Below are 13,746 nucleotides of genomic sequence, written 5' to 3'. Positions count from 1 at the left end.
AATACTGTAAAAAGAATATATAAAGTGAGAAAAATTTAAAAGCCAGCCTAAACATTGTCATATTTTAATGCAGGAAGTAAATAGTAATGAGCAAAAAAAAAGAAGAAGAATATTTACTGTCAAAAGGGAGGAGAGAATTTATAGCCACCTAATTTTTGCAGGCACATCCCAATTCCCACCCACTGAATGTTACTGAGTGGATTCAGTGGTTTCTATCACTAAAACTAGCCACTAACAAGATGAAAGCAGCAGCAGTGCAGATGCAAAATAGCAATGCCCATGGTGGTGATGGCCGCATTTGTGGCACTCCAGAGTAGCAGCAGTGCAGGTGCACCGTCCAGTTCAGTCAGATAGATGAGCGTCAGTTGATTTCCGAGGGCAAGGCAGATCAAGCAGGCAATGCAACATGCAGGCAGAGGTAGCCAATAATGCAGCCCTTTCAATTAGAGGTACTGGTCAGTGCAGCTGACAAAAGCACACTAGTAGTATGCAAGTTCAGAGGTGGTCACTTGAGTTTCAGATTTGGAACACTTTTGCCTCTTTCTAAAAATGAGCAGTAAGTAAAATTGGTGCAATGGATTGTTTGCCTGACATCTTACTGCCTATTCTAGCATAATTGACCTGAACGCTCCTAAGGTTGAGCATAGCTCATGTTTGTTCTGAATACAGGTAGACAATAATTCTTATATATTTTGTGTTTGCTAAATAAAAATTATATTACAATACTACCAAATGCATATAAATAGAAAGATAATAAATTAACCAAATGATAGATCGGTCTCGTCCGAAACATCTGTTGGAAACACGCCGGAGTAACTCCGAAACGTCTGTTGGAAACATGCCAGAGTCACGACTCCCAGGTTGCCGGCGAATCCCCTGGCCAAAGCACAGGGACACACACGCACACACGGGTAGACACTGAATTGGTGCTCACTAACTTGGCCCTCTTCCTTGGCCTTTATGCCTTGTATTTATAGACTATTACAAGGAAAGTAATCAGGGCTTCAATCAGCCCGATGCACACAGCCACACAATTGCTAACTGTCTATTTGCAAGGGCTCTCATGGAACATTACATTTCTGTAGATGATCAACAACCATTACCATGAGTTACCATTACAACAATATGCTCCTGTCGTCCAACATACACAAGATGCACTTACAGTACAGAGCAAAATAATGGGAAGCCTTCACACTTCACACTAGTGTAGCTAACAAAATTGAAGGCACATGAGATCTTACTGCCTAATCTACCAAAATTGACTCAATTACGCACGATATAAGAGGTTACTGCCTAATGTAAGGCAAAAGAGATCTTACCCCCAAGTTCTCTGTTGAGATGCACAAAATCTAGCAGCATACAAATGTAGATCGAGAATGGAGAGGATTGGCGGAGCTAGGTGGGCCAGCGATGGCGGGACGGAGCGGCGGGGCGGAGGTCGGCGGGGGCGTGGCTGGCCGGCGCCGGGTGAGGGGCGGAGCTAGATGGGGCGCGGACGGTGGGGCGGAGACGAGGGGCGGAGAGGAGGGGCCGTGACGGCGGGCGGTGACGGCAGGGCGGAGCGGCGGGGCGGAGGCCGGCGGGGGCGGGGCGGGCCGGCGGCGGGGGAGGGGCGGATGTAGGTGGGGCGTCGACGGCAGGGCGGAGAGGGGTGGCGACGGTGGGGCGGAGTCCGGCGGGGGTGAGCTGTTCGGCGGCGGGGGAGGGGGTGGAGCTGGGTGGGGCTTCGATGGTGGGGCCACGACGGCGGGGGCGGCCGGAGGCGGACTGGGCGGCGGGCGCTGTTCGGGAGATGCACGACCTGGACACGGATTAAGTGCAGCTGTTCGGCTGCTTTGCTGGGCTGTTGCTGTTGGGCCGCAGCCGAACGGCTGGGCTGCACAGCAACCGCTGCAACCGCCCAAGTAGCTTAAGCGAACGGGCCCAATATAGCCGGACCTATCCGACCGTGCGGTGCGACGCAGCGCACCCGTGTCCCACCGAACCACATCCGCTCCTGCGGCTGCGCACATCACGATCGGCTCGGCTCGGCTTGCACAACCACCGGAGGGCGCACAACATAGGGAGCCTAGCCGTACTCCCCTAAATCACACGCCCGTTTTCCTGCTCCGCCTCCCAGAATCCCCCTCGTCAGCCGTGGAGTGCTTTGGCGGCCGCCCCCGACGGGAACGGCCTCACGCCGCCGGAGACGCTCCAATCCAGAGTCTAGGCACTCCCGTCAATAGGTTTCGCCTCATCCTCAGCATCCCCCTCCGTGGAGCTCGTCATCTGCCATCCTGGTGTGGCCGCCGAAGATGCAGATCTTGGCGGTGGGGAGAGGCAGTGGTGGCGGGCCCTCGTAGGTGGAGCAGCGGTGATCTGGCGGGAAACGATCCTGGCAGCGGCGCGGCGGTAGTTCCGAGCGGCACGGTGGCTATGCGGCGCCTCGGCGACTACCTCCCTCTCCTGGCGACGGCCGCCGTAGAGCGCGGCGTGGCAAGGGCTTCCCGGCCGGTTCCTCAGCGAGCAGCAGTCCCCCTCCCGAGTTGCCACGACGTGGTTACTGGGTTACTGCTGGCCCCCTCCCGCGCGGCACCTCGTCCCAGTCCGGTGTGCGGATGGGAAGAGATACGACAGGGATGGCGGCGCGCCCGTGGACGCGGGCAACCTCAACGTGGCTGCAGGTCCTCCAGGCACGGTTAGCTGCTAGCTGCCCTGTCTTTGCTCGTCCATCACTGGCTTGTACGTACTCTCACGATTCTTGCATGTCGTGTATGTATTTTTTGCAGATTAACGAAGGGTGATGCTGATGCACGCTCTCTGTTTGCGTAAATGCCCCAGCAAAGCTGACGACCCGAGCAGGGAGCATTGCCTGTTAATATATCCGTAATCTGTGCAGGTCAGCAGCAGGAGTAAGAAAAGGGTCCAAACCAGAACTGAGATGAGTTTGAGATGCTACGTCGTGCAGGTCTTAGCTTCTCACTTCATCTCTTTGCTATTAGGCTCATGAATTCCAGTTCTGACAAAATAATAATTTACCAAGCTGCGTAGTACATTATTGACATGTAAAGTACTAAATTAAGCATATAATTTACTACTTTTTTTTTAATTTTGCCGATTTCATCAGGTTTAGCCTATTTTTTTTGTCTGATTAGCTGTGTGTAACATTGGGAGTTCCTGTTGTAGCCAAATATACTTTTCAATGATAGATCACTCAGTAAATTAACAGGCTGCATAGTACAAATTCTCCTAATTTACTAGATCTTCATTGACTCGGCGCCATAGTAAATGTAATACCTTGCCATTTTAGTCACCAAAGTGACTTTGAAGAATTGGAAGCAATTCGTGAAGAAAAGAAAAAGAAATTGGCCAAAAATCAAATTCAGGTCAAATTTGACCGAAATTTGAATTTTGAATTTGAAATTCAGAAAAATTCGGCAAAAATATGGAATAAAGGTGTAAGGGTGATTAGAACTTGAGGATCAAGAATTTGGAACAGAACTGGTCCTAAATATCTCAAAAGAATCAAAGAAAGAAAGTAAAAACCGAAATGTACTATTCACCATCCGACAATAGGAAATTCAGAAAACAACAGCCGAGTCCATTTTGGAAATTAAATTCTGACTAATTTTTCCAAATAAGTGGACCAAGACAACTACATAATAATGAAGTGTGGACTTTGGACTCCTAGAATTGGGTGTTGTTGATCAGGAATAGTAGAGGGAACCATTTCAAATGGAGGCCTAAAGTCGGCACTTTGTCACAGTAGGCAGCTTTGCTGAAAATGGCTAAGTCTGAAAACAGCAGTACATGGCCGACTTTGGAATTGATTTTAGAGGAATGTAGATCAAAAGGTGTAGGTGTTTTTGGGCAAAATGGAATCCTTGAAGATGGTAGAACACAATTGGGAGGAAGTTGGACTACAAGGAAAGGATTTGGATCACTGAACTCATTCACAAAGTGAGGTAAATGGCACTGTCAGATAACTGACGAACTGAACTTTGAGATCAGTGAAATTCAGTTGAAGCAGAAAGGAAAATTCGAATTTCACTGTGCTCGGATGTTTATCTCGGGGTAGAGCCAAAATAAAAGTTGAAGGATTCAAGTTTATCTACAACTTTGTCTAAACGACTTGGGGACCGTCGGATTTGAAATCGGCCGCGGTGGAGCTCTGAAGTTTCGGGCGCCAGAGATAAGGAGGGGGAGGATGACAGAGCAGGCAGGATGTGTCGCCGCCGCCGTCGTCGGTCGCTCGCCAGCGCAGCAGCTACGCCACCTCTTCACCACGCAAGCCTACGAGTAGACCACGGTGGCAACCATGCGCGCGGTGAAAGCTTGAATAACTACCGCTCCCGCGCCGCCGCTTCTACCGCTGTTCTTTTTACTGCCGCCATCTCCTCTGTCCAAGCCGCCGCCGCCGGGTGAAATACTCCCACCACACCGCCGCTCTCGTCGATTCCCTCCGTCCACACCTCCACCCACACCCCACCAGCAACCCTAGCAGCTTGTTGCCCAGCCTCTCCGCCGGCACGCCATAAACCGCCGCCGTTTCTGTCCGTCGTCGCCGCGCCTCCTGCTCACGGTGAGCACCTCCTTGCGTTTGTTCTCTTCCTTCTTGGGTAGCCTTAGGCAGGTCCTTGGGATGCTAGGATGGTGCAGTAATAGTCGTTGGGATAGTTTGCGCCGTCGTCGTGCGTGGCCGCGACCGGCCGTAGGTGCCGCCGCCCGCCGTCGTGGAGGGAGTGGCTCCGGCCATCTCCCGAGGAGCTGTCGCCGCGCACGGGTGCGCTAGGGTATGGGGATGCTTCCCCGGCCTAGCCCCGTCGCCGGTAGGGCGCTGGCCGGCGAGCCGCGCCGCCCCCTGTCGCGCGCGGGATTTGGCGGGAGGAAGAAGAAGGCGCTGGAGCCTTGGGCCCGCGCGTCAGTGGGGAAGAGAAGGAAAGGGAGCAGGCCAGCCGAACGCGAAGGCCAGTTGGGCCGCGGTCTCGGAGGCCCAGGTGCGCATGCGAGTGGCCGGTGGGAGAGGAAGGCCGGAGGCCCAGAGAAGCTAGCAGGCCGCCGCTGCGGAAAAAGAAGAAAAAGAAAAGTGGGCCGTTGGGCCGTCGCGGGTGAAAAGAGAAGGAGAAAGAAGAATCGGCCCAGTAGTGCCCGGCCGGGGGAGAAGTAGGCCGACGGGTAGAAGGAATAGGAGAAGGGGTGGGTCCGCGCCACGGGCCCAGCGCAAGTGAGAGGGGGTAGAGTAGGGCCGCGTGAGAAAAGTTGCCCGGGGGTGTTTTTCGGGAAAATTTAGATTTTCTTTATAGAATAATTAGTTTAAATCCGAATCTCACCATTTAAATCACAGAAATTTCTAGAAGTATCCAAAATTAGTGAAACCAATTTTGTTAGGCTTGTTTTATTTTCCTTTATGCATTAAAATTTTTATACCCTAGAAAAATAATAAAATTTAGGTATTTATTTAATGCCTTTCTTTTAAGGTAATTAAATAAATACTTAATCTTTATAAAATGCATAAAATATGGAATAACATTTTCATAATCACAAATTATTCTTAACTCATAGGAAATTAGGTTTTCAAGTTAGAAAATAATGGTAACCTTTTCTAAAAATAAAAGAAAGGCCTTAAGTAAGGTTAATTAAGGAAATAAAAATTGCGGGCTAATCTTTTCGGGTTTTTGTGTGTTGGCTTGCAACTTTATCATGATAAATTGTATAGTCCTTGTTGGCTTGCAACTTTATCATGAAGGAAAGTTGTATAGTCTTATATTCAAAAATTTGCATTCCTAACCCCTGCATATGTTGTGCTATAGACCCCGAAGCGCCAGAAGGAGATTACTTGGAATTTTTAGAAGGATCTTCGGAGTTTGAAGAAGTCTTTGAATTGGTCCCCTGCAAGGCCAACCCTTCGGACAGTGCTAATTTTTTAAGCGAACAAGGCAAGCCCCGGTGCATTACACCTATTATTTTGAAGTCAATATTTCATGTGTCCTATATTTAGCTATTTGCTATATGTATGCACTAAGTCTAGGAGTTGCTTGGAACCCATTCTTGTGCATGATCATATCTTGTTTTAAGGATATCTTTGCCACTTGTTCAAACCTTTAGTAGATAGCCCAAGTCTAGAAATGCTTAGTTGCTTAAATGCTTGGTTTACCAACCTTAGGGAAAAACTTTTGAGTCATACATGTTATTTATGAAAGGATGGTATGGAAATTGAGAAGCAGACAGAAGCTAGGGATGTAGTTCTGTCTGCTAGATTAATTTGGTTAAGGCCCGATTCGTTGTCTTAACCTTTGATCAAGTGATAATCATCTGATCACTTACTGGGTATGGGACCAGTAAAGCCCAGTAGGTTAGTAAACTCTCTGATCGGGAATACTTCGTACCCGCGCTTGACGTGCTGGAGATTGGCAGGGGCGTAGCCTGAAACTCACATGGTGATCGGGCCAGACGTGGGGTCCCATGTGGGGGTGCGTCCCTGGGTCCGGGTAGTCTTATTCCCAGTCATTGGTTTTGCTAATCGAAAAGTCGTTACATACGACCTGGACAGTCGTATATAACTGGTGATCAGGGTACTCTCCTACAGGATGTAATATGATCCGGATCGCCGCAATTCTCGGTTATGAATGCACTTGATCACTGTTGAGCATCATAGCATAAATCTATGAATGTTATATCCTTCTGATAATGATTGATGTATGACTTAATACCTTATTGTTGCATTTACTCTTTTCTCATCGTCTAGAATGGTTAGGTAACAACTTAACTCAAATAAAAGATAAAACTAAGGCATCACTTGTAGTAAGCTTTTCGGCAAAAATATGTCAACCAAGCACACCAAAGAGCTATCATGTACTTCCAAGAAAAACTATTATATTGGTTAGTCGGGTAAGACTTGCTGAGTACCCCGTACTCAGGGTTATCCCTTATGGCTATCTTTTCAGAAGCACCGCAGGAGTCCACTGAGGAGGAGGCCCCGAAGCCCTAGGATATTGTTATGAGTCTCACAATACCCTTAGAAGAAGTTTTTAAATGCTCATCTCCACCTGAACCGTTTATGTTTTAAGTCCTATAACTTCATCTAACACTGCACTATTAAGTTTGCTTCAAACTATGTTCTGTATTAACTCGTACCTTTTGTATGTATGTAAAAATGTAATATTTGTTGATGCTATCCCATCGCGGATGCTATCCTGATGTATGACTATGAGACACGACATGGATCTTTCGAGGAGTCCTAGGGACACTCGACGGACGACCGGACTTATACTGTTTTAAGTGCGCTTCGGATAATTGCTGCGTCGGCAGCAATTAGGCGCATTTAAACCAGTTTAAGTTGGACGGTTCCGCCACAGTAAATTTACTACTTTTCTGAGCTATGTCGATTTCACCAGGTTATACAGTTGTGATTGATTTATCTGGCTTTGGGTTCTAAATTGCATGAAATTGGATTTTCAATTATGTTGGAACCTGAATGTTAAAGTAAAACAATGGATTCATGTTAAAATACTTATCAGTCTTTCTCATAAATCATAGTCAGTATTTGACGTCAATCATTGTTGTGGTACAAAACTTTTACATATAAAATATGTGGTAAATTAACCATATTTTTTACTAGTATTTATAGAGTTCTTGTTGTTTTTATCTGGTAATAAATATTTTGAATTATGATGGAACTTGGTCAGTGTTATAGTAAATTCATGGATTCATGTTAATATGAATTATGTTTTTTGTAAATCACTGTCAGAAAGTTACGTCAACCAATGTGGTGTTACTGTAATTTTGACAGAGAAATTTTGCGGTGCATTTCTGTCGGTCAGCTTATTTCCTTCTATTTAAAATGTGGTGCATTTTGAGTACTGCAGGCTGACTGACATTTTAAACATTGGTGGTCAAATTGTATTATCATAATGCGAATGCATAATTTTCTTGTTTTTGGTAAATGCCTTTGTAGTAAATTAATGATCCAATCTGGTAATTTGATGGTGCCATTGTGGTAACCCATAAGTTCTGGTACTTTACTGAAGGCATTGTAGGATATTGGATTCTAGTTAATTGGGCCTCATTTTATAGTAACTGATCACGCCATATGGATAGATGCCTTTGTGGTCTTACCGTGCCTTTCTATAGAGCAAAACCAAATTTCTTACACTGCTCTTCTGGTAATTTCGGGTCATCCTGTCCCTTAATTCTCGTAAATTGTGGTTCTCGTAAATCATATACATTGTAATGATGGAAACTATTGGTGTGTATGGTAATTTTGTCTGATATCAAGAAAAAAGTGTTTGTTCAGATCACTAGGCATCCAGTGACCCTTCACAATTGTAAATACATCATACAATTTACTGGTCTAATTTACTTTTTGCCACTATTACGAAGCGAATATCAGCCCATTTGCCCTGCCAGATTACCCCACTCGTCAGTGACAAAATGGATTGGACCATCCGTGAGAGGGTGCCAAATAGTTAGATATAATTTAGTATTTTTTTTTCAGGACATGAGGCTGGCAAATGCAGGGAGACTTCAATTTGACCACCAGCTTCCAGTAATCTGGAGATTCTGATGCCACAGCACAATCGACATCAGGTCTAGAATAGAAGAAATGCTCCAGACATAGAGTCTGCACTTGAGATGTTGTCCGCGAAGCCATTTGAGAAGCCCAACCAAAGTGATAATGATGACTGAATGTGTGCAGCAAACCGTGCCTCAGGTTAGGTAATCCCAGCTGTTCTTTGTGCAGCAAAGAAGTACACTGGCTTTGATGGTCTTCAATACTGATGTTTGGTGTCAAAATAAATACAAAGATATACTGTCTTATTTGTAGTACTTTTGATTTGTTTGTTTTTCGACAAACAAATGTATTTGTGTTATCTGTAAAAATACTCATCAGGGTGCCCTGCTTAATCTCATTTTGTGGCTTTGTTATGTCCTCATTTTTCTACTGTAGTAACCCCACTGTATAAAATCCGGTACATATCTGAAGGCATTGTCGTAATTATGGGCATTATTAATTTTTTATGCAGAATATTGTTGCCAATTAAAATATGAATTCTTTTTTCTCAAATACTCTGGTTTGTGCAAATAAGGAACAATATGTAAAGTAGGGCAATCGTATGACGTCCTCTGATGCCCAATTTTAGTGCCCCTCCGCCCTCATTATTGTAACTTCATTATAGTAACTGATTCCCCATGCCGCTCCTGTCTCGTAGGTCGCCTTCGTTGCAGAGCTGCTGCCTTGCTGCTCGTCATGCCCAAGGCTTCCAGGCTTCCAGCGCCCACTGCCGAGTCGTGATCGATCGAGCCGCCCCGGCCGCGACGCGGTCACGTGGACCCTGAGTCCCTGACCCTCTGGCGGTTTCGGCATTAGCGGGGGCAGCTTCTTCTTCCTCGGCAATGGCGCGCGCGGCCCCCGAAACGGCACCACTGCACGGAGGTACGCCTGTGCCATGAGTCTCCGGCGCAGCTCGCCCCTGCTGCCATCCGAACCCCCGGTCCTGCTTGCCTCGATGGGCTAGTCGAGGACATGTGCCGTGAAACAACGGTAGGCGCTCAGGCTCCCTCGTTCCGCCACGGTTAGGGCCTGTTTGAATACAGGTTCATAAACTTTAGTACCTGTCATATTGGATGTTTGAATACTAGTTAGGAGTATTAAATATAGTCTAATTATAAAACTAATTACATAGATAGAGTCTAATTCACGAGACGAATCTATTAAGCCTAATTAGTCCATGATTTGATAATGTGGTGCTACAGTAACCATTTGCTAATGATGGATTAATTAGACTTAATAGATTCGTCTCGCGAATTAGTATAGGGGTTCTGTAGTTTATAATTAGCTCATGTTTAGTCCTCCTAATTAGCATCCGAACATCCGATGTGACCCCTCCTAAAGTTTAACCCTGCGTCCAAACACCCCCGTGGGCTCGTGCGAAAAGCGGGCTGCTGCTGCATCGAGGCCGCATGCTCGACAGCTCGATCGAGTGAAGCTGTGGACGGAGAAAAAAGATGGAGGTGGCGGGTGTGTCAACTGTGAAGAGAGAATCGTGGAACGAGCGTGAGAAGGAAGGGATAACTCCGATCCGAGCAGACGCAACGCATCACACGCGACTCTCTCCACGCTCCGTACGTGTGGCACAACTAGGCTGACCGCATGTGCCGGGCAGAGAATGTCCATCCTTTATTTATTAAATCTATTTTAATGGGAATATATAGGTCAAATAATGCGTAGTAGAAGTATTAGATAGAATCGAAGAAACCTAATAAATAAATATAACCCCATCTAGAGCCACGTATTACCTAAATCAAACTCTAAATTTTAAATCCTATAGCAAGGACCTTTGACTCTGCCACGGTTCACGCGCCACCGCGGCCCCGCTCACCATCTAAAGCTGCCACTTTATTGAGTTTGATTCGCGCACAAATTTGAACTATTTTAAGAATAATTAATATGGATAATAAATCAAATTATCACCTAAATTTTATATCATGCTCATTGGATTAGGGTTGTGTGAAAATTTATTTTACCCGTAGCAATCGCACGGGTATATTTACTAGTCAAACAAATAAGAGACGAAAATCGTGAAAAAAAGAATAATATCCCTTTTCTTTTAGAGGAAAGGAAAACAAGTAAAATAAAAAACATCCATCGGACAATTTATTTACTATTATGCTTTCTCGTGCATTCTTTTAGCGTGAGTGCATCCATGACTCTGCTCATGTATACAGACCAGCACACTCCTCTCCGATCAAAGCAGAATCCCCGGCCGTAGTAGCGCCGACGACGTCTCACGGCTTCCGGCCACCGCCGCCGTGGCCGCACACGCCGGCGTCGAGGGTGTGGTAGTTGACGTATCGGCTCGGCGCGGACGGCGGCACGCGGAACCCCCTCGGCATGCAGCCGCCGGCCGCCCGCCCGTGGAAGAACGGCTGCCGCCGCCGCCGTCCGCCATGCTGGCTCGATCGCGCAGACCTGAACGGCACAAGCGACGGTGGCCTCCGAACGCCACTCACCTCGGCGCCCGACGCCGGCGCGGGCGCCGGAGCCGGCGACACGACCACCGCCGTCACCACCAGCAGAAGCACGATCATGGCGACATGGATGGACATGGCTACGTGGAGAGTACGTGTCAGGGAGGAGGCAGGTAGGGGCAGGATGGCTGGCTCTTAAAGAAAAGAGAGCCGGGGCTCGTGTGGGAGTACGTGTCACTGGTGTTAGAGGCTGCAGTTGCAAGGACGACGTGCTAGGCTGTGAGCGGGAGGATGCTCGTGCACCGGAGTTATTGCGCAGGCTGCTTTCGTTTCTGCGTGCATGGTTGCTAGCTTGCACGTACAAATTTGACCCGTGAGAAGAAGGGGACTTGCCGTCCTGGCGTACTGGCTAAAGCAACAACATTTTGGTTGTTGACGCGTCGATGGTTTAATTTCGACGTGTAAAGGGCACGCGCTGGCGCTGGCGCTGCACTTTGATGTGTACTTCTACGGTTCTGCTGGGTATGTTTTATTTTGATCGTGTGTGACGACCTTTTTTTATTTTTTATTTTTTTGGTTGTAATTTGAATTTTTTTTACTATTGACTGTCCATTAAAAATGGGAAAATTACAGCCATATCATCGAAGATCCAAACTTTGAAAAAATACCATAAAAAGATTCAGATTTAGAAAAAATAGCATTGAAAGGTTGCTCCGTTGTTGATTTCTACCATTGCACTGAACTTACTCACTACTGGAAAACTTGGCATTCATCTTTGGCCTTAGCCGGTTGCTTTTTGGCTCGGTACTTATGGGAGCATTAGCACTGGGCCTAACGGCTATGGCTATTCCCCTAGGAGGGAAGTACCGGGTGAAAGCTTCACCTCGTACTAAAGGTTAACAATTAGTACCGGTTGAAGTCTCCAACCTGTACTAATACGCCCGAGGATCTTTAGTATCGAATGGAGGATTCACCCGATACTAAAGGTCACCCATTTGTATTGGTTGAAGCCTCCAACCGGTACTTACTTCCTTCGTATAAATCCGGCGTCTACTTCCTCCTACCCTAGGCACCACCAAAGCTTGGGCTTCATTCTTTCCATGGCAACCTAGGGAAGGTGTTGCCGGATTTTTGACCATTTTGTGGGAATTTCACTCATTCAAATATTTTAAAGGTTGGAAACTTCATCCTCCCTTCTTACATGGTCAGTATACTAAATTAACTTGCGATAAGAAAAAAGAACTGAGTTGCTAAGAGCATGGTATCCTCCCTTCAGCACTGTCCAATAATCTCTCCTTTGCATCACGTCTCCTATGGCTAAATCCTGCCCCTTTTGCCTCCCCACTTCCCCAGTTACACATTCGCCATAGCCGAGGTGGCCCCGATCCCTCCCCTTGGAGAGCAAGCAGGCAGCAAGCAGTAGTATAGATGTACATTCAGGCCGCCCGGCCCGGTCTGGCATGGGCCCGGCAAGGCCCGTTAAATTTTGTGCCGAGCCTGGCCTGTCACGACAACTTCATCGTGCCGTGCCGTGCCGGACCACGGGCCTCACCGGCGGCCCAAGCATGGGCCCGCAAAGGCCTTTTTCGTGCCGGGCCACCCGTCGAGCACGACAGGCCCCACGTCGCCGCCGGACCTTGCGCCGCCGCCGTGGCTCTCGCTATGCCGGCGGCGGTGGAGGAGGCCGCGAGGGAGGGAGGCGGCGCTGGTGGAGTGGAGGCCGAGAGGGCAGCGGTGGTGGAGGGCACGAGGGAGGGCGGTGGCGGCGTCGGTGGAGGCCACGAGCCTGCGAAGGAGGGAGGTAGCGCCACCTGCCGGAGGGGAGGCCGCAGGTGGAGGGGAGGTCGGAGCCTCGGAGGGAGGCGGCGGCGGCGCCGTAGGAGGTCATGAGCCTGCGAGGGAGGGAGGCGGCACCGGCGGCGCGCCGCCCGTCGGAGGGGAGGCCGCAGGCGGAGAAGAGGTTGGAGCCTTGGAGGGGAGGCGACGGGGTCACGGAGTCGGAGCTCGAAGTCTCATAAGGGAGCGGCGGGCTAAATGAGAAGAGATAGGGTTGGAGTTTGCTAGATAATTTTTCTCTGGTTGGTATTATACGGGCCTTAACGGGCTGCCTCCTTGCCACCCGTCGGGCCGAGGTGTCGGCCCACGCCCGGCACGAGGCATCGGGCTAGGCCAGCCTGAGCCCGATGAGTAACGGACCGGGCCGGGCTTGAGAGGGGCTAAAAAAAGGGCTTCGTGCCAGACTGTCGGGCTACGAGCTGCATGTACATCAAGATCTGTGAGGAGTACAGGTGCCCTATCAATTATTTTGTACTGTGAGGACCACGTGCATATACATATTGCATACATAATAAAGTCACCCCTCCCCTCTCTCTTTGACTCAAAATTATTTGAAGAGATTACCCTCTCTCCTTAGATCTAGATCCAGAATCCTCTCGGCGACGGCAACACCCAGTCATGGCGGAGATGCAAGGGCAGGTGCAAGGCCTCAGCTCTTGATGGTAGTCGGGACAAGAGGCGTGGGACTTGTGCGATACAAATGAACCTATTGTAGCCGCGTGGTGAGCAGCGATGGCAGGCTGTGCCACGGCTGTCCACCTTGCAGCATGACCTTCGAGCCACCGACCCCAGCAGCCATGGTGCACGGTGGGGGTGTTGCCGACCAGACCCTTGCGCAGGGTGAGGTGGAAGGGCGGCTGCCAAGGAGAGGTTAGGGCCAGATGGCCTAGGCCCCGGCGCGGGGGTGGAAGCAGCGGGGCTGCAGCATCGAGGCCCATATCACTCGCGAAAGTACATTGGTGG

At 48.6% G+C, this 13,746-nt stretch overlaps 1 long non-coding RNA gene across 2 annotated transcripts; it reads left to right on the top strand.

The window, feature by feature from the left end:
• The first annotated feature begins 2,080 nt into the window (after positions 1–2,080).
• LOC101783573 lies at positions 2,081–9,321 on the top strand. 2 transcript variants are annotated; one of them, XR_002678451.1, is made up of 4 exons: positions 2,081–2,677; positions 2,769–2,947; positions 8,474–8,689; positions 9,189–9,321. It is a non-coding gene; the product is annotated as an uncharacterized LOC101783573 (long non-coding RNA). The 2 variants fall into 2 exon arrangements; XR_215483.2 differs by lacking the exon at positions 9,189–9,321 and having other exon boundaries at positions 8,474–8,904.
• Positions 9,322–13,746: the final 4,425 nt, after the last annotated feature.

This window comes from Setaria italica, chromosome VII (genome assembly GCF_000263155.2).
Source record: "Setaria italica strain Yugu1 chromosome VII, Setaria_italica_v2.0, whole genome shotgun sequence".
NCBI classification, from domain to species: domain Eukaryota; kingdom Viridiplantae; phylum Streptophyta; class Magnoliopsida; order Poales; family Poaceae; genus Setaria; species Setaria italica.
Note: the sequence above shows the minus strand (reverse complement) of the source record. Positions and strands in the feature narration are given on the sequence as shown.